Raw genomic sequence first — 18,336 nt, 5'->3', positions numbered from 1 at the left:
ACTCCAAAATCTGATGGCTTGATACGTTTGGCTGAAGGATACTGACACGGCCGTTGCCAGTGATTCCAGGGACGAGGAGAGGATACTCTTATAATATTGAGCCCAGTTGATTATGTCTTCATAAAAACAGCAATATTTGAGCAGACTGAATGGAAGTGAATTCCAGCTGTTTGTTTGAGGATGACATTAGATGAGAAATAACCGCTGCAACATATCTTCAAATGAGAGAACGCAATATCAGAGTAAAAGACTGTGGATGGGTCCAGATATGAAGTACTTTCATGCAGGCATTGGGTCCCAAATACCAGCACTCGAGACAACTTCAATGTAATGATCCTGGTGGCAACGGTTTCCTTGGAAATCCTGTTTATTTTTTTTTTTGTTGCGCCGTTACTGTCAAGCCTTGGAAACGAGTCCTCACGCAAAGATGCGTCAGAGCCTTTTCTTTTGTGATTTCCTCTAAGCAGAGATGCTTTTTTTGAGAAGGCCTTCTACTTAAGAACTGTTACTAGTCATATCACACAGGAGCACACTGTGTCGCATATCACAGGCGGTGCTAAGGGGCTTCCTAGGACTGTTCAGTAATCCTTCCATGTTTAATCCCCTGGTCCCTGATGACCAGATAACAGCAGACATTTTAATTTGCTTCATGTGGTATACAGTGAATGGAGAGCTTGACCTTTGACCTCTTTTTTGATTGTACTACATGGGTCCTTTAAATCCATTTAAGATGCTGAGTATCATTTGAAAGTAGGTTACTATACAGATGAAATAAAACAAAAAAAAATCCAGAGTCTATGTTTATTTGAAAATTAAGAATTAAAGGTACCATATGGCATTTATTTTAATAAACAAAGAAAATCACTGAATTAAACATGATCTTTTACCCTGCGATATCAAGTAGTTGCCAAGACTACCCACTCATCAAATTAAGCATAGAACATGCTGACAAGTGAACGTGTATTGTAAGTAAAAAGCAGTGGGCCAAGAACACCGGGTTGGTGGCCTGTAATAAGAAAAGGCCATTTGGTTTTATGAGCTCATAATAATGAGAAAGTCCTTTATCAGTAGAATACCAACAATAGCAGTAAAAAGCAGAGGAGGGCAAATTACAATTAGTCATTTGTCACAATAATTACTCCTTAATGTGCTCGGTTAAACTGAGGTGTGTAAAGCAATGTGAACTAACCATGTTCGCTTATTGAAAACTTATTATATGACTGCATTTTATCAAAGCAAATATCTAATGAAATATCTCCCCAACATGAGTCAAATTAATGCAAAACACCAAATTATCTCCATTCAGTCCACTTCTGTAAATCAATGGGACACACTCAAGTAACAGTGTGTGTGTGTGTGTGTGTGTTCGTGTGCACGCATATCAACACCCTTAGGGGCTGTTAGTCAGTTATTAAATGTAAATTGTGTTTGCTTTTGTCCATATGCTCTATATACATATATATATATATATATATATATATATATATATATATATATATATATATATATATATATGTATATTTATATATATATATATATATATATATATATATATATATATATATATATATATATATGTATATTTATATATATATATATATATATATATATATATATATATATATATGTATATATATATATATATATATATTTATATGCGTGCCCACCATTGTCTTTAAGCAGTATTAGCCTCCCTCGACCTTTGCTGTGCAAACAGCAAACAAAATGTGTGCTTTATCTTCCCCACATTAGAACGATAGGGTTCAGGTTGAAAATTGGCAGCGTGGCCCTTTAAGCCGGTATCTTGACTTACGATCCACTTATCTAACGGTATCTGCAGCGCACTGTACGTCGCTGAGCAGAAACAGATGGAAACGCCGTGATTAATAGATAAGACGCAGAGAGTAGGAGTGTGGATTCATAAAACACGAAACACTACGAGAGCTACCAAGTACAGCATGCACACAAAATACCTACTTATATAGACACACACACACACACACACACACACACACACACACACAACTCAGCAAGTGGGCCGATAAAAGGATGTACAACATCACCGCAGCTGCCCACTGAGAACTACAGCGAAAGCGTGGCTCAACCATTTACCAGCACCTTGTTGGCACATTTACAAGAGATGAACTGGGCATAGTGAGACATCCACACAAATATCAACGTATACATAACAGTTCCCGGGATGTGGTCGATGCTGCGTAATATTATAACGTTATTGTAAGGCTGAGAATCATTTATTTGCAACATTTCAGGAGATGTTTTGTGGAGGAAAGGAATCTCTCGTCTATGACCTCAGCCTTGATCGCAGCTGGGTGTGGTCAGGAATAACACAACAGACCAATATGAATTGCACTATAGTACAAAACTGCATTACCACTGCGCAAACAAAGAGCATGCAATCACCACTAGTTGACGGAGGACATACGATTATTCAATTTAGCCTTTAAAGAACTTAACTTAACAGCGTCTTGAATCCTCTTTTTCTTGACCCCGAGAGGTTTAACTCCTCAGCTCGATGCCGGCGACGTAGAGGCGTTGTGCATTTGTGTGACATCTACATGGAATATAAGTGCTAGACTTAATAGATTAATTAGGACTGAGGTGGTAAAAAAAAAAAAAAAAGAAGTAATAACTGAAAGTTTCAAAGTCCTCAACGGAATCAGAATGTGTGTTGTCAGCAGGAAGCTCATTCCAGAGGAAATCACAAATACATTGTGCAGAAACCACCGAGATAACATTAAAGTCCAGCAGTGCATTTTTTATTGCGCTTTATATTGGGCCGACACACCAGGAGTTGCAGCGCTCGAGAAATTTGCTTGGCAATACTGAATGCACAGCAGCCCGTGTCAGAGGGAGCCCTGTGCTGGTGGCTTTTTTTTTTTTTTTTTTGCAAGGTGTGGGCTTTCAGTCCAGGTACACAGAGCAGCATGCAGTGAGTCACAGCCTGTGACCCAGTTGAGCTTTGTCGCTCAGCATGACCTCATTCTGACTGCGCGGTTAAACAAATCTGATGCCGCTGCAGCCGGGTTGTTTTTTTTTCCCATCGGGCACATCACGCCAAAAACCTACTTGAGCGGTCCAGATACATTTTGCTGGATTTAAAGTGTATCTCACTGGATTTAAAAAAAAAAAAAAGCACCCTTGCCACTTCCAAGGCTAGCAATGTGTATGACTGCAGTCATGTCAGGAGGCTGTGATTTGCAACAACGTGTTAATAATCAACACTCGGGCTCGGAATCGGAAACACTGAGAAATGACAGCGACACGGCGCGTGATCTCAGGTGATGTCGAGCTTACGGACAATGGGCTAGTTGGCCTTAATCCTGCGTCAGCACAGCTCTATGTGTGTGTGTGTGTGTGTGTGTGTGTGTGTGTGTGGTTGTTTTAGATGTGTCATTTGTAGCACGTTAACAAGCATGCACAAGACCACACACACACACACACAGTGTGTGGTGCGATAAGCTCGTTAGCAGGGCTTTGGCTCAAAGGAAATATGTGATTGCACAGTATGAAGGCAGGGTTTGTTTCTGTGTGTGTGTGTGTGTGTGTGTGTGTGTGTGTGTGTGTGTGTAGGTAGGTGGTCAGGGGAACGAGTGAATTGTGAGGGACCTTTTTCCTTATTTGCCTTTGCAAACAGGTAGCCAGGCAATTCTTTTGACAGCTACCGACCCGGTTTGGATTCCAAGACGACGTTAGTATTCCGTAGGCAACACTGTCATTAATCTACCTTGTTTACATCTCGCTAATCTTCTTTAATCTGATACGAGGCCGATCCCAGGCATGAGCACATGCTTTGCTAATAACCGATTGGTAATAAAACACGGAGAGAGCAGTGCGGCCTTTCCGAACACCTCTCCGTAAGGACCCGGCTGCCGTCCAAACAGCTGGCTAACAGGGGTGCAGCTGTTTAAGTGCCAGGGCGCACCTGACACGCCTGGGAACGGCTAAGTTGTGGCTCGTTATGCAGTCACTGTTGGTGGAAAAGGTTACATCCATTAGTCAACTATAGCTGAGTGATAACAACACCCCGACGGCAGTCAGAAAAAAAAAAAATAGCATCAAATGTTTTAGTGTTGAAACACATAGGAGAGAGTATCACTGGGAGAGAGTATTCAGGGATGGAATATATCAATAGAGGAAGGAGAAAAAAAAGATGCCATCCAAAATAATAATGCACTAGACTTTTACTTTCAGGGAGAAAAACTCATTAATTTATTCAACAAATAAGATCAGTGTATATGACTGAATAGTGGCTACTCCCCCCCCCCCCCCCCCCCCCCCCCCACACACACACACACACACACACACACACACTGGCTGGCTGCTCTATATCCTCTAGGAAGGCTCTGATTAGCTTTAGATGAAAACATAAAACAGTGCACTTTATTGCTTACAGTCCTCAAGAACCCTTTTATTCATAATAATCATTGGGGACCAACCAACATCTCTAACTGCCCCCCCCCCCCCCACACACACACACACACTCACCCTTTCAAAGCAGTCTAGAACGGGGCCTGATCTGATCTTCTTTATCATCCGACCTCGTACTTCAGGAACCCGGGAGAGATGTTGGCGACACAACAGTGCCAGCAATCCTCGTGGACCAGCTTTAATCTTGCGATAAGCCACCGTTGAGTACCGACACCACACTTTGTTGATTATGAATAAAGTAAATCGAAAATTCTTTATTTTCCACTGATTTCTCTAGTTTCCTGTCGTATCAACGTGCGGAAGTTTGTTTGAGTAAACCTGTTTTCATAGTGACACGTTCTTTCTCTTAAGTACTCTGGCTGCTAAATTCTGCGTCTATTTCTAATCTCCTGTCTTTGCTTTGATATGTGAGACGTGTCGTCTTTGCCTTTTATAACGGAATGTTTCACAGTGTTTCGTGTGTTTCTTCACGAGTGTGTTTGCTCATGTATGTGTGTGTGCGTGTGTGTGCGATCGTTATGTCGCGATCTGAAGCCATCTGGGTTGGCTGGCTCATTTGCGTATCGTGTGTGAACCATGATACATATTCATGACCAGGGTCTAAACTGGTATGAATATTCAGATTGCCTGCAGGCCGTAGACGGGCGGAGTGGCTGTGATTCCAATCAGCAGAACAGAAACTAACTCAACCTTTTGTTTGGTGGACGAAGAACACTCGGCGAGTGCCGTGGGCCCCTTGGTTACGCTTGGTGAGCTCCATATGTGTGTGGATTTGCCTTTGTCATACGGCGGCCATGTTTGATGCACATCGTCTCATTCTTGGGAAACGGCGCCAGCGAGACGGAGAGGCAGATGGAGACGGAAAACAAACTCAACTTGTGTTTGGACAAAAAAAAATAAATTACTTTTTGACGTGAGTGGGAAGCTGCGGGGCAAACTATTCACCAACGTCCAATTCAGAAGCTGCAGCAGCAGGACCCAAAGAAATAACGATGGCGTTGAGCCAACGTGTTGGCTGATGTGTGACACCGTCAAACCGACGAGGAGGAATTCTTGATTTCTTTGTTAACACCATGAATCGCTTCTTCGACAGTTTACTTGCTAGAACTACTGTTAAGTCATGTGAACTGTTAGAACTGCCGCTGCAGCTGCTAGGCAGGGTGTAAATCATCCAAAGTGATCAGGTTAGTTGGAATGCACGTTCACTGCGTTGAGTAAATCACAGCTGCTGTTATGTTTCCTTCCTCTTGCCGTGGCCTGTGATTTGGACCGTGACCAGTTCCGCCTATCACGGCGATATCAAAGGGGCATTTGGGTTTATGTTTCATGTCGTTTGATTTTTATCCAACGTGGCGGACGCGGCTCTGTCTTTGATGCGTTGCCTCTGTTTCTTCCCGACTTTGGATCCGTTGCCTTTGTGATGGTCCTCGGTGAAATGGGAAATGACAAACGTGATAATTATGGTGATAAATGTGTGCGGAAATAGCAGCAAGCGATGTTGGCAGGTAAGATGTCACTCAGACGCGCATGTAAATTAATGCGCCGTAAAAACAAAAGCATGTGGCTTTTGCAGTCACCCCTTTCGAAAAACACATCGCTTTGAAGTGTGAACCTGGGCCCTCAAGTGTGCCCTGGAGGCCCCTGGAGGCCCCGCACTCCCATTGGACCACGCCTTTAGCCGTGCAAAATAATACAAAGACACACAGACGCTGTGTGGATTATATTAAACTTAAGTAGATCTTAACATAAAAGCCAGATTTCATCAAAGGGAAGAAACTAGTGGAGCTGAGGTGGAACCACCACGGCTGACTCTAATAGGCTCACGCAGCTGTCAATCAAGCAATCCCTAATATTTGCATCATATCAAACCATGATGCATTCACAGTGATTAATTCACTTTCTATACACTGCATGGTCGACTAAGATTGGTACAGAAGTGAAACGTTAAGGATCATAACTTTGATATGTAATTATTCGGAAAAAACAGCTTCCAAGACACACATTGTAGGGAAAAAAACATAACTTCTGAAGAAAACGTATGAATTCAATACTAGTAGTGAGCGTCTTCTTTCTTATTCTAGTTGATGTTTTGAATATAAAAGGGGAATGAGTGAGGAAGACAGAGATAAAGAGAAGACATCAGTATTCAGGAGAGAGGGTTTAGGAAGTGGCAAACTATAATGATCTCTCATCTTCAATAATACACACTCACACACACGCGGCATTGTTTTCAAGGGGTTGTGTTGAATGCTGATAAAAAATGGTAATTTGAGATGCTCGGAGAAGCACACATTTTTGCTCAGACACACCGCAAACGCACTTAGACATGCTCTACCAAAAGGCTGATACTCTTTCTTATACTGTCACGCTACGGCTTCTAAAACGCTATGCGCCCATATTTGCGAGCGCACAACATAAACAAAGGACACACACATTTACTAGCGTGCAGAATGCACACTCTTGATTTTTCTCCCTTGCCTGACAGAGACGTCTATTCAAAGAGCAAAAAAAAAGAAAAAGCCTTTGATGCGGGAACAATAGGTTGTTGTCGATAAATGTGGCGCGAGCGTGAACGTGTGTTTAAACGGAGTGAAAGTGGAGGAATCTGGAATTAGTTTGACTTCACTCAACCGCACAACTTCTGCTCACGTGCGCGCTCACGTGCACGCACGCTATCCCAAGTGCCTTAACGGAAAACACTATGGGGGAGAACAAAGAGCCTCCTTGAAGAACAGACATGAATTATTCACTCCATCAGATAAGAGGACAGAGAGGGAATGAGGGAGAGCGACATAGCGTGAGAGACGGGGAGAAAGAGAGAGAGAGAGAGAGAGAGAGAGAGAGAGAGTGATGGACATGCAGCGTGGGTGATGGGAAGAAAGAGACAGATGGATGGATCGACAGGGACAGAAGGGTACGGTATTGTGTTAGCAGTAACGACGACGGAGACGGTCCTCGAGACATTTCAGATCAAGGATCTCAGCGTGCCCCCCCCCCCCCCATCTACTAAACCACGTCTCAAAACCCACAGGGTGTACAAATATTAAACAGACCAAAATAAATAAATAAAACAACTCAACCACCATCCAAATACACGGCGTTACTTATCTGTGGACAGCTTTTTTTTTTTTTTCTACCTGAAGGGAAGCGTTTATCCTGTGACAATCCACAACCAGCAGCGGCTTAGCTGCAGCGTCGGCACTGCTTTCCACTTAGATACGCTTTATCAGATCCGAGCGTTGCTCCCGCTGCTAGTAATGCAGCGATACTGTACAGCACTTCAGTAACAGCAGACAACCCCGGCGCTTTATCCAATATGAGGAAAACCAGTGAGTGGCATCGCCAATGCGCTCTATCAGCTGCGAACATCTGTGGTAATCTTAAATGTAGTGCTCCCCCACATCACATGGTATATCCCTTTAAGTCATACTTTTAGTAAAGTAAAGGACCTGTACAAATACATTGTACTTAAACCTGTATTAAAGTGCAGTATGCGTACGCCGTGTTGTACCACGACACGGAGGCTCCTTTATCCGAACTGTTTACCAGAGGGCACTCAGAATATCAATCAGAGCGTTCTGCTAAAAGGAAACTCAATGAAATAGCTTACAGTAGCTGAGACTGTACAACAATGCACCTCAGACAGTCTGTCAGACTCCGCTTTGGCTCCATAGGGTCCAGGTAGTTGGTCCTCCGCCTGCACAAAGCTATATATATATATATATATATATATATATATATAGAGCAATATGCTTCTAATAACTTAAATATTATCTTATTTACCTGTTGTGTCTTCTTAGCTGGTTTGATAATGTTAGCTGCTACCAACCCCACATTTAAGGATCGTCTAATTTATTTAGAGTTGAAAGGAGCTTCACTGTGAGCACAGGACTCCTGTTGTTGCTGTGATCAGACACCTGGATTGAGTAATTACCAAAGTAAATGTGTCAAGAAGTTATATGATCAGCGTGTATGTTTACACTTTAGTCTGTTTGTATTGCGTACTTAGGAAAAAAAATATGCTGGACAGGCTTTCTTTTTGAGAGATTTTGGTGTTTCTTGACCTTGCTTTTCTATAACTTACAGACCTGAATGCTTTTGATTTCATAGTATATCTGTGCTGATCTCTAACCTGTGAGCTGATGGTGTATTATCTCTAAGTGCCGCGCAGGTTGCACCTCTAATTCATGTAAACATGGAGCGTTTTACCCAGGCTGTGAAAGGCTTAAGCAGCGTAGTCCTCTTGTACTACTTGTAGCAATCACCGGGAGGAAGACAGAGAAAAGTGAGTGAGATAAAAAACGGATTAAAGGACGAACAACTGCAAGGGAAAACTTTGCCGTCTCATCCGTTATTCAATTGCCGAGATAAGAATGAGAGACAGACACGCGGGCTGAAAAAAAAAAAAGGAAGGGAGACGAAATGCTGGAGTGATTGCAGAGCCAGATTGAATTTCATCATTTATTCAATAGTTCAGGAGAAGATAGAGAAAGGCAGGGAGGTAAAGTGAGAGTGAGAGTGAAAGGGCCTAAGAGGCTTTGAAAGACCCTGTAAGAAGTTTATTATCAGGTTTCCTAATCTTCTCCCTCCATTTCATCCCTCGATCAGCTCCGCAGCTGGCAGCCGGTCACTTGGGAAGGCGGGCCCTACGGTACTACGATGAGGTAATTTGAATTCACTTGTGCCATTTCTGTCCGTTATTACACTAAACCCAATTTGTGCTGGGCTGACACAAAAAGGAAGCTTTTTTTTTTTTTTTTTACAAGTTACAGAAAGAGGTTTGTAGAGAGTACGCTTTGCAGTCAACAATGATGGATTGGGACATTGTACAGGACCATAAAGGACACACATTCTTTTGTTCTTCAGGAATTCAATTCAGTTAACTCAGTCAGAATGAAACATTAGGCTTCTGCCTTAAACTTGTCACACTTAATCACCATGTGACTAATACAAATATATAACTTTTATTTTAGAAATCAGTTCTTATTGCTTTGTGGATATATATATATATATATATATATATATATATATATATATATATATATATATATATTCAGAAGACAGATTACTTGTGCTTGCTGCTTAAACTTTGCAGTTGAAATATTTGGAAAAAGCTGAAACATTGAAACAGTTGAAGTTGTAGTTAAAGTGACAGTGTAAAAACAATTACTGAAAGAAGCTGAAGTGTCGATTGAAAGGGAAGTGCTGAAGAGCGAAACATCGTCAAAGTGTTAATAAGAGCCGGATGTATCAGTTGAAGTGGACGTCCTGAAAGAAACAAATGCCAGTTCGAGTGTATGTACTGAACGATGTCAGCTGGAGTGTAAGCACTAAAGCAAGTTGTGTGTAAACTGTGGAAGTTGTGTGAAGAAATGCCACCTGAAAGGGTCTGAAGCGTCACTTGAAGTGTTCACATTAAACGGAGTCGAAATGTCAGTTGGAGTGTAAGTACTAAAGTTGGAGCAAGTTGCGTGTAAACTGTGGACGTTGTGTGAATAAATGACACCTGGAAGGGTCTGAAGTGTCAGTTGAATCGTAAACATTAAAAGGAGTTGAAATGTCAGTTGCAGAGAGCAGGTGACCTTAGTTAACAAATAAGGGTCGCAGTTAAACTGTCTGTTGACATGTGAATGCTGAAATCAGTTGAAGTGTCATTTGGAGGAGTTGACACATCAGTTAACGTCTTACATTTGTATTAAAGGATTTAACAAAAGCGTGCTAATTGTGAATATGGGAAGAAGTTTAACTATTTTTCAATGTCTAATAATCTCAAGCTGTTATTTTATTTATTTATTTGTCATGGCGATTTTGAAACACCTTGAACAACATAGCAGCGACTCTATGCTAAAAAAAAAAATATCGTGACTGACGTCAACCGGCGTTTCATGGTCCGTATGCCTGATGTGTTTTTTTTCAAGTAGCTTTTTTGATAAGATGGCGATGCCAACATGTGGCCATCTGTGTCAGCTGGCGCCCCAGGGTGACACTCCAAAGGTCCCGCCTGAATAATGTGCCTGGGTTTCTAATTTGTCTCCAAACCTGCGGTGAAGCCAGCTACTTGTTACCTGTTAGCAGCTGTTCCCCCCAGAATGACAAGAACCCAGTGCAACACTGCAAAGACACCTGGTCACACCCCCCCAACACACACACACACACACACACACACACATGCACACACTGGGCCAAGCTTCCAGATGCTATCCAGACAAGGTAATTGAGCGGAGGAATTGATGGACGCAAGGACAGAGAACAGCGAGGGTAAAGGACAGAGACGACAGTGTGAAAGAGACGAAACAGAGGTGCTTGCTAAGTCTCAGGGGAAGGGAGGTTCTAATGTGAAGAGGGGGGGGGGGGGGACACGAGAAAGCCATATTTGAAAAAGTGCGATAGGATGAAAGAAGGGATGGAGTGGCAGAGGAGAGGAAGCGGAGGGATAATCACGTGGGATGGGTCGGATACATGGAGAGAAGGGTTTGGGAGGAGGAGGAGGAGGAGGAGGAGAGGACAAATAGAGGCACGTAGACGAAGAAGGACTGCAGGAACGACACAAGAGGGGTCGACGGAAGAGAGAGGACGACGAGGAGACGTTTATTGGCAGAATACTGCAAGATGACTTTTATTAATAGCACATTTATGAGTTTCACTTCAGGATTGATTTGACATTTTTTTTGCGAATTACGCTTATTCGATTTCTTGCCATGAGGCAGACGAGAAGATTGATACGGCCGTTCGGCTGGATGCTAGTCACCAAGAAGCTAGGCAGGCTAAAGGCTAAGCTAAGCTAAGCCAATCGCCGCTTGGCTCTAGTTCCGCTCACAGATTGATATTTAACTCTCTGCAAACTGTGCATCACAGTTAAAAGGCTCGATAACCACCTGGGTGGGTTTCCTACCTTGACAGTCCAAGCAATCGTTTGATTTTATCTGGTTGTTTCTGATTATTTTTTAGTTTTTACTGTTTCTTTGTTACCCTGGCATGGCAACTGAAGTTCTGTTCTGCTGGTTGATCCCAGTAATTGTCAGAAATGTTACCTTGTGAAATGGTGGCCCCTGGTAACAAGCTATTTGATTGCTTCCAAACAGCTTTGTCTGCTCCCTCCTTCTCTCTCCTTATTCCCCATTTCTCTCCGTGAAAAGCTCTCTCATTGTCTCTCTCTCATCTCTTTTACTCTTGGATCAGCAATACTCAACACTACAATTTCATATTTGTCTCAATTCCAAAGATATTACGCACTCACACACACTCACACACACACACTCACACACACACACACACACACACACACACACACACACACACACACACACACACACACACACATACATTAGCCAGAGCGTTTAAATGCTGCTTGTATTGCTCAATTCAGTTCACAGTGGGCAAGCTGGGAGCAGCTTCACAGCCAATTCTCTAAATACCCCTGCTGTGTGTGCGTGTGTGTGTGTGTGTGTGTGTGTGTGTGTGTGTGTGTGTGTGTGTGTGTGTGTGTGTGTGTGTGTGTGTGTGACTGTTTGCTGATGGGAATAATGCAGTGGGTTAACTTTGCCAGCAAGCCTCTTCTTTTCGATTATAATGACGGCAACAGAGACACGGACAGACAGACACGGAGACAGTGAAGGACAGAGTGTAATAGTGGGTTTATTGTGCTTTTCAGTAGAGATCTTTTGCTCACATGGGAGTGAGAGAGCACCAGAAATACTCGGGCAACGGGATCGACTGTGAAGTAGCTCTGCTTCCCTTCATACTTACAACACACACACACACACACACACACACACACACACACACACAGACGCATGAGTGCACACACATAGAAACTGACTTGCACACAAGGCAATTCGTTACCTCCCTTGTTAGAATAAATTATTAAATGCGCCCCCGCCTGGTAATTTTATCTTGATTTGGGGTGGAGAATCTGATAGAAAATAACAAATTGCCTCCCCAACGATTCCCATGGTTCAGTCTGAATACATCTCCCATTGAGTGTGAGCACACGCAAACACATGAGCATCCCATCTCAGTCTTGGCAGTGAGCCCTGCCTCTGTGTTCCTTGACAAACTAGGGGCATAATAATAGATCCCACCATAACACCAGCACACACACACACACACACACACACACACACACACTAAGACAACAAGGTAAAACACACAAGCGAGGAGGCATAATTGAGATGTTTCGACGTGAGACGGAGGGAATCGGCGCATGGTGCAAATCCAGACAAACAAACAACTCATACAGACGCGACACAATCACACGCTAATTTACAGAGGCTTCTAGTGATTAGAACCATGGGGAAATGCCCCATGTTTTACGGGTGTTCACAATTTCTCAGCATTTAATAAAACAAATGCAAGTTATAATATCTAGTACTTTCCTAACAAACGGAAGGTAACAAATGTCTTGTTTGTTTTGTTTTTTTACTTTTTCCACCCCTGCATCCTAGTGAAATTGAAATTATTCTCAGTCACTCAAAGATTCCATGAAATGAATTACTAGTACTGGCACAGGTTACTGTATGAAGGACGATGTTTGAAATGAATATGATTAGTATTCATGCGGTGTCCTCTGTGGCTCTGGAGAAGCTTTGTTGAATCTGAGAAGATAACCTTGATCTATATGTATATAACGAAAAGCCTGTGTTACAAACTGGAGCTTTGGCGTTTTTTTTTTTTACATACACATGTATTCTATTGGTTTGCCTCAAATGCGCCGTTTAGTCACATTTCCTTCCATTATGCTGCCATCAATAGAGGCCAGATTTCACACACGTTGCCAGTCGCGTATTTAACGCCAAACTGGACCGAACACGGGCCTGAATAATGTACGTGTTTTTCACAGCCTTTGCTTTGTCACCGGACTGCAACTGTAGCTCGTCAGTATATTTGTCATTTGTCTGAGTAAGGTGTTAAGTTAAGTAAGTTCAGTGTTCTTTTCCAGCACAGTCGTGCCTCACGTTCATTCACAGTTACAGACATTCAGCCCGACAGATTTCTACTGTCAGCTACTGGGAACTTCCCAGTGCAGCCAGACCTTTACGCTCATCTGATGACTTTGTTGAAATATCTTGCTCTGAGGCTTCTTCACAGTAAATGTTTACAGTTCCACAACCTGCTGAGGATTTTAAAGTGTGTTCATTCCTTAAATAAACCTGCATTAGATCCATAGCGTCACTTGTTAAAACTGTTAGAATGTTGAAGTGATACGACGATGATCTCTGGGTGGCCTCACACCCTTTTTTTATTGAGTCTTAATGATTTTATCATCACTCCCCACAGATAATAATGGGATAAATGGAGAGAAAGGAGAGCAATAACATTGTGTGTATGTAAAGTTGACAGGTGTTAGACTCACAGGGTCATTAGCGCCATAATCACCCAGTAATGACATACTGGGAGAAGTGGGAACTGAACACTCCCCACGCTCTTTTTTTTTTTTCTTCCTCTCTCCGTGTCTCGCTACCTCTCCAGTTTGACCTTGCAGCAATCAATCAGTATGCAGCCGATTCATCGCCGATCGCAAACTGTGTGTGTGTGTGTGTGTGTGTGTGTGTGTGTGTGTGTGTGCGCGCGCCCCGCTGTCTTTGCGTGAAATGAAATGAGATTAGCTCGAGACACCGTTTGGCAGTCGCGATCGTGAGCTGCGTGCCAGCGCCCTGTTTGAAAGTGTGCGTTCAGGTCCGTGCGTGACGAGTCAAGGGGAAAGCGGTTGTGACATGTGGCATGCTTGGTGAGCAGCGGCGTGACAGTATGTCGCAGGGAAGCGACACACACACACACACACACACACACACACACACACACACACACACACACACACACACACGGAACAACCTGTCACCGTTGCATTAGAAGCTTTTAGCACTTCTTAGGATAGCAGTCTTCCTTGAGACCGTGAAAAGACACATCACACACACATCACACACTGGGGAGCAGAGATGGATTTGAAGTTGGAAAACATGTTTTTGATCAGATCAGGTTTCTGGTTTGAGGATCTGGACTGCATTCGGTCACGGAGTGACAGAACTCTTTTTGCTGCAGTGGGATCCACGTGAGGCTAGAAAACAGCGTGTTCTTCAGGCTGAACTTCTATCTTCTAACTATCTAGTAAATGTCCATTTCTTTTCTACTCTATATTTCCTATAAGACGTGAGGGGGGCTTCATATTATCTCATCTGCTATTGTCACTTCATGGCCACCAACTCATCCTTTGGTTCGACAGCCGCACACACATTACTCTGCATACAGAGACCCCGTTCATACACTCAACCATGTTTGGACAAAGGACCAACTGGGACTGAACACTGGAAATGATGGTGGACAGTGGTTGACGTGATCACTAAGCTTACGCCAAATCCATATTAAAACCCGCAACCTCTGCAGAAACAAGATGTGAACACAGCATTGATCATAATCTTTGAGGTTAATGTAGCAAACAGTTGCTTATCTACACATCCAGCAGCTATGGAGCAACTTTGAAGTCCAATATTGTTCTTTCTTTTAGCTTTGTTTTTGGTCTCTACCGACTCCTGAGGTTAATACGTCTCTCTTCAGGTGCTAAATGTTCACCAGCTACTCTCTGACTGTTCTGTTCGGTGATGACCAGTTAATGAAACAGCGGCCTGCTGCGACTGAAAACAACACTCTGAGAGCGGTGACAGCGAACCAAAACAGTGAGGTTGTGGACTGAACAGCTGAACAATGAGACGAAATCCTCTCTGATCTCTCTCTCTATTATTATTAAGGACTATCACTTACTCTTGCAATGACTTCAGGGATTCGTTTGATAGGAATACAGACCACTTTGTATCTCTTATTGTTTCAACTTATATAAGGATGCTCCACCTCATCTAACATATGCACACTACCTAAATTTGCTCTAAAAATGGCGACCAAGTCGAGCGTTATTTCCTACAAAGTCGAGCTGTAGCTTTAAGCTGCTTTTTCCGTGGCAGCTCCATTATAATTGTGGGGCTGTCACTTATCGGAAGGTGAAGAGAACCTGATGCATTAAAGGTATAATTATGTAGTCGCACTGCACAACGCCCATTTGAATGGTGTTTAATGTTGTTGTTTTTTTGTTTTTTTTAATCGCTGACAGCTCCTTGCATCTGATGCTATTTCGGTTCCGTTCATCGTCTTTTTGCTAACTGTTTGCTAATGATGTGGCTGAAACAAAATGACCTCTCCTATCACATATCCTCATTAACATGCTGCTGCTTTTTGATGAGGGTGTTTTTTTGTTTTTTTTTCATTCTTTTTTCTGCACAGTGATCTGTTTTTTGTAATTACAATCCATCAGCCTCTGGAAACTCTTAAATTGTGACCAGTTAGGAGTGTGCAGGGCATGAACCAGAAAAAAAAAAAAAAAAAAAAAGGCTAAGGAAAGCAAGCCTGCCACTGATGTCAAGTAAGTAGCCTTTAACACAACAGGTCAGACTCAGGGACTGTTCGGATATGCGCGAGTGCGTGTCAGGCAAAGAAATCAAGATTGTGTGGGCGTGTGCATAAATGTTTCTCCGTGTGGGAGAACGCTTGTCAGCAATGAGAGCGATTGTCTTTTTCGCCAGTGGAGAGAAAAGAAAGAGAGGGCCTGAGTGAGGAACCCGGTGTTGTCTGTTTGTGCTTGTGTGTGCACTCTAGTTATTAAAAAGGAGCTGCCCACCGCGGCTGAAGCGCGGAAACAAGCTTCCATGTGCCAGACGGTGGTAAAGTTAGGAATCCGCAGACTCACGAAGGTGAGGCTGGGCTCTCTTTGTATTGTGTGGTTCTTAAAAAAGAGAAGGAGAAATGCTTTTTTTTTTTGTTGAGATTTTAAGAATGCCACGCTGGTGTGAGTCTGCGCAAGCTCACTGTTGTACGTTCAGACGTCGTGACTGAAGTAACTGTCAAGTGATTATTTAATAACGTGCAATTATGCTGCAAGATTTTTTCACCCGGTTCAAAATTAGCTTTAACTTTGATTTTGTATTGTGACGGTGCAATGGGACTGAGAGTGTGTGTGTGTGCGTGTGTGTGTGTGTGTGTTTGTGAGTGTGTGTGTGAGTGTGTGTGCGCACATGCAGCCATGATAGCCTTCACAAAGTAGCAATTAGTTGTACAATATAATGTGCATGAACTGAGCTCTCAATTAGAAGTAGTTCACTTCATTTATTATTCCCATAAAATGTACTGCAGGTGCAAGCACTGTGGAATTGCATGTGTGCGTGTGTGTGTGTGTGTGTGTGTGTGTGTGTGTGTGTGTGTGTGTGTGTGTGTGTGTGTGTGTGTGTGTGTGTGTGTGTTGTTGTTGTTGATATTGTATTTATCGATGTGTGCTTTTTGTTGTCTGTGTTTGTAGCTCTCATATATCACCTCTGGGCTGACTTTGCTAAAGACACCGCTCTGATTAATCACCTATGCACAGAGACACACATAGAATCATAAAAAATATATATATATATCCACAGCCACAAACACACACACACACACACACAAAGAGTGTAATTCAAGGTTATGGTCAAGTTACTTAGTCTTTTCCTCTGAGTACACCAGAAGGTGACATTGTTTTGTGAGCAGGGGAGTGTTTACAGCTTTGTGCTTTTGTGTGTCCGTGAGTGTGTGTGTGTGTGTGTGTGTGTGTGTGTGTGTGTGTGTGTGTGTACTTACTGTACGACATGTGGGCAAAAAAAAACAAACAAAGTCCTGACCAGGTATATGAAGAATGTTGAGTGTGAATGTGTAGTAGGCAGAAGGCAGAGAGGTCAGTAAGCAGTTCTGTAATATTTAGCTAAAAATGAGTCACATCGAATATCCAGAGGCAGCCAAGGAATAAGAGGAAGACGATGAGTTTTTAGCGACAACAATCCAAACGTGCTTTAGGGAGAAAAACAGAGACAAGATGACCTATTTAAAAAAAGACAGCATTCTCTCCCTTGTGTATGATTATCCTGGCTTCGTTAAGGCGCCGAGGCATCCATTGAAGCTGTGTTGACAAATCACAGCATAGTGGGAGAGGCGATCAAACCCCCCCCCCAAAAAAAAACAAAGAAACCCAGTATAACTGGCCTCTAAGTGAGCATCTTGTATCTGTCAAAATGTGACTGCAGGATTACATGATCATTGTAACATTGACTGGGAAGGACTGTATAATTTGACTGGTTTATTTCAATTGTGACCACCAGGGGGCATCTATCAGAATGCACTCCAGTCAAGATGTTCCTTAGAGATGTTTATTGACAGTAGTCAAACAAGCAAGTGTGTGGTTTGGTTATTTGCACGCACACAGTCTTGAAAGTGTAACTCCGAACAGCCACATAACACACTTCAATCTCGGTACAGACACGGCCGTCATTTCGCGCCGCCACTCTCGTCAGAGCCTTTTCACCAACTTACTGCCGGTGGTATTAGTCCGCGAGCAGCTAACTGCCGTCCTCTTCCGCAAGGGGCGTAGTGCGGTTTCTGCTCGGCTGCTTCTCCGAAACTCGTCTATAGAGGTCGTCCTTCGTCACAATCATACTTTCAAAGACCTTTTTAAAAGCCAGTAACAATGACTTATCGCTATGCTGTTAAAAACCAAGAAACTGAAATAAAGTCTTATCTTATGGAGGATTTTGAATAGTGTTGACAACTTTTGGAGCCTTGGATGAACATTAAATCGACTATCGTCAATATTTTTCATATGGGCAATGGATGAAATGACTACATATAATGTGAATGAGGAATGATTGTCACTGCTCCTCTTGTTCACATGTATCGGCCGGCATCAGCAAGCAATATTGAGTAATGAAAGAAAAACGAGGACCGTTGCCTGGCTGCTTTGCTCAGAGGTGGTTGGAGAACAAAACGTAGCTAGAAGGTGAGTCAATCAACTGATAATGAGGCAATCTTGTGCTTACAACTGGTTGCCTA

At 42.8% G+C, this 18,336-nt stretch overlaps 1 protein-coding gene across 2 annotated transcripts in view; it reads left to right on the top strand.

Moving 5' to 3' along the window:
• Positions 1 to 18,336, top strand: part of LOC137877855 (leucine-rich repeat and fibronectin type-III domain-containing protein 5-like) — a 100,697-nt gene that overhangs the window by 11,695 nt on the left and 70,666 nt on the right. Inside the window, exon 2 of one of the 2 annotated variants that reach the window (XM_068718012.1) lies at positions 9,058 to 9,113. The exons of the other annotated variant lie outside the window; for it this stretch is intronic. The gene's annotated coding sequence lies outside the window, so the exon portion shown is untranslated. The remainder of the gene's footprint in view (positions 1 to 9,057; positions 9,114 to 18,336) is intronic. 2 annotated transcript variants of the gene reach the window in all.

Source organism: Cebidichthys violaceus, unplaced genomic scaffold, assembly GCF_023349555.1.
Source record: "Cebidichthys violaceus isolate CVI_PGR_0920_01 unplaced genomic scaffold, fCebVio1.0.p SCAF_22, whole genome shotgun sequence".
NCBI classification, from domain to species: domain Eukaryota; kingdom Metazoa; phylum Chordata; class Actinopteri; order Perciformes; family Stichaeidae; genus Cebidichthys; species Cebidichthys violaceus.
Note: the sequence above shows the minus strand (reverse complement) of the source record. Positions and strands in the feature narration are given on the sequence as shown.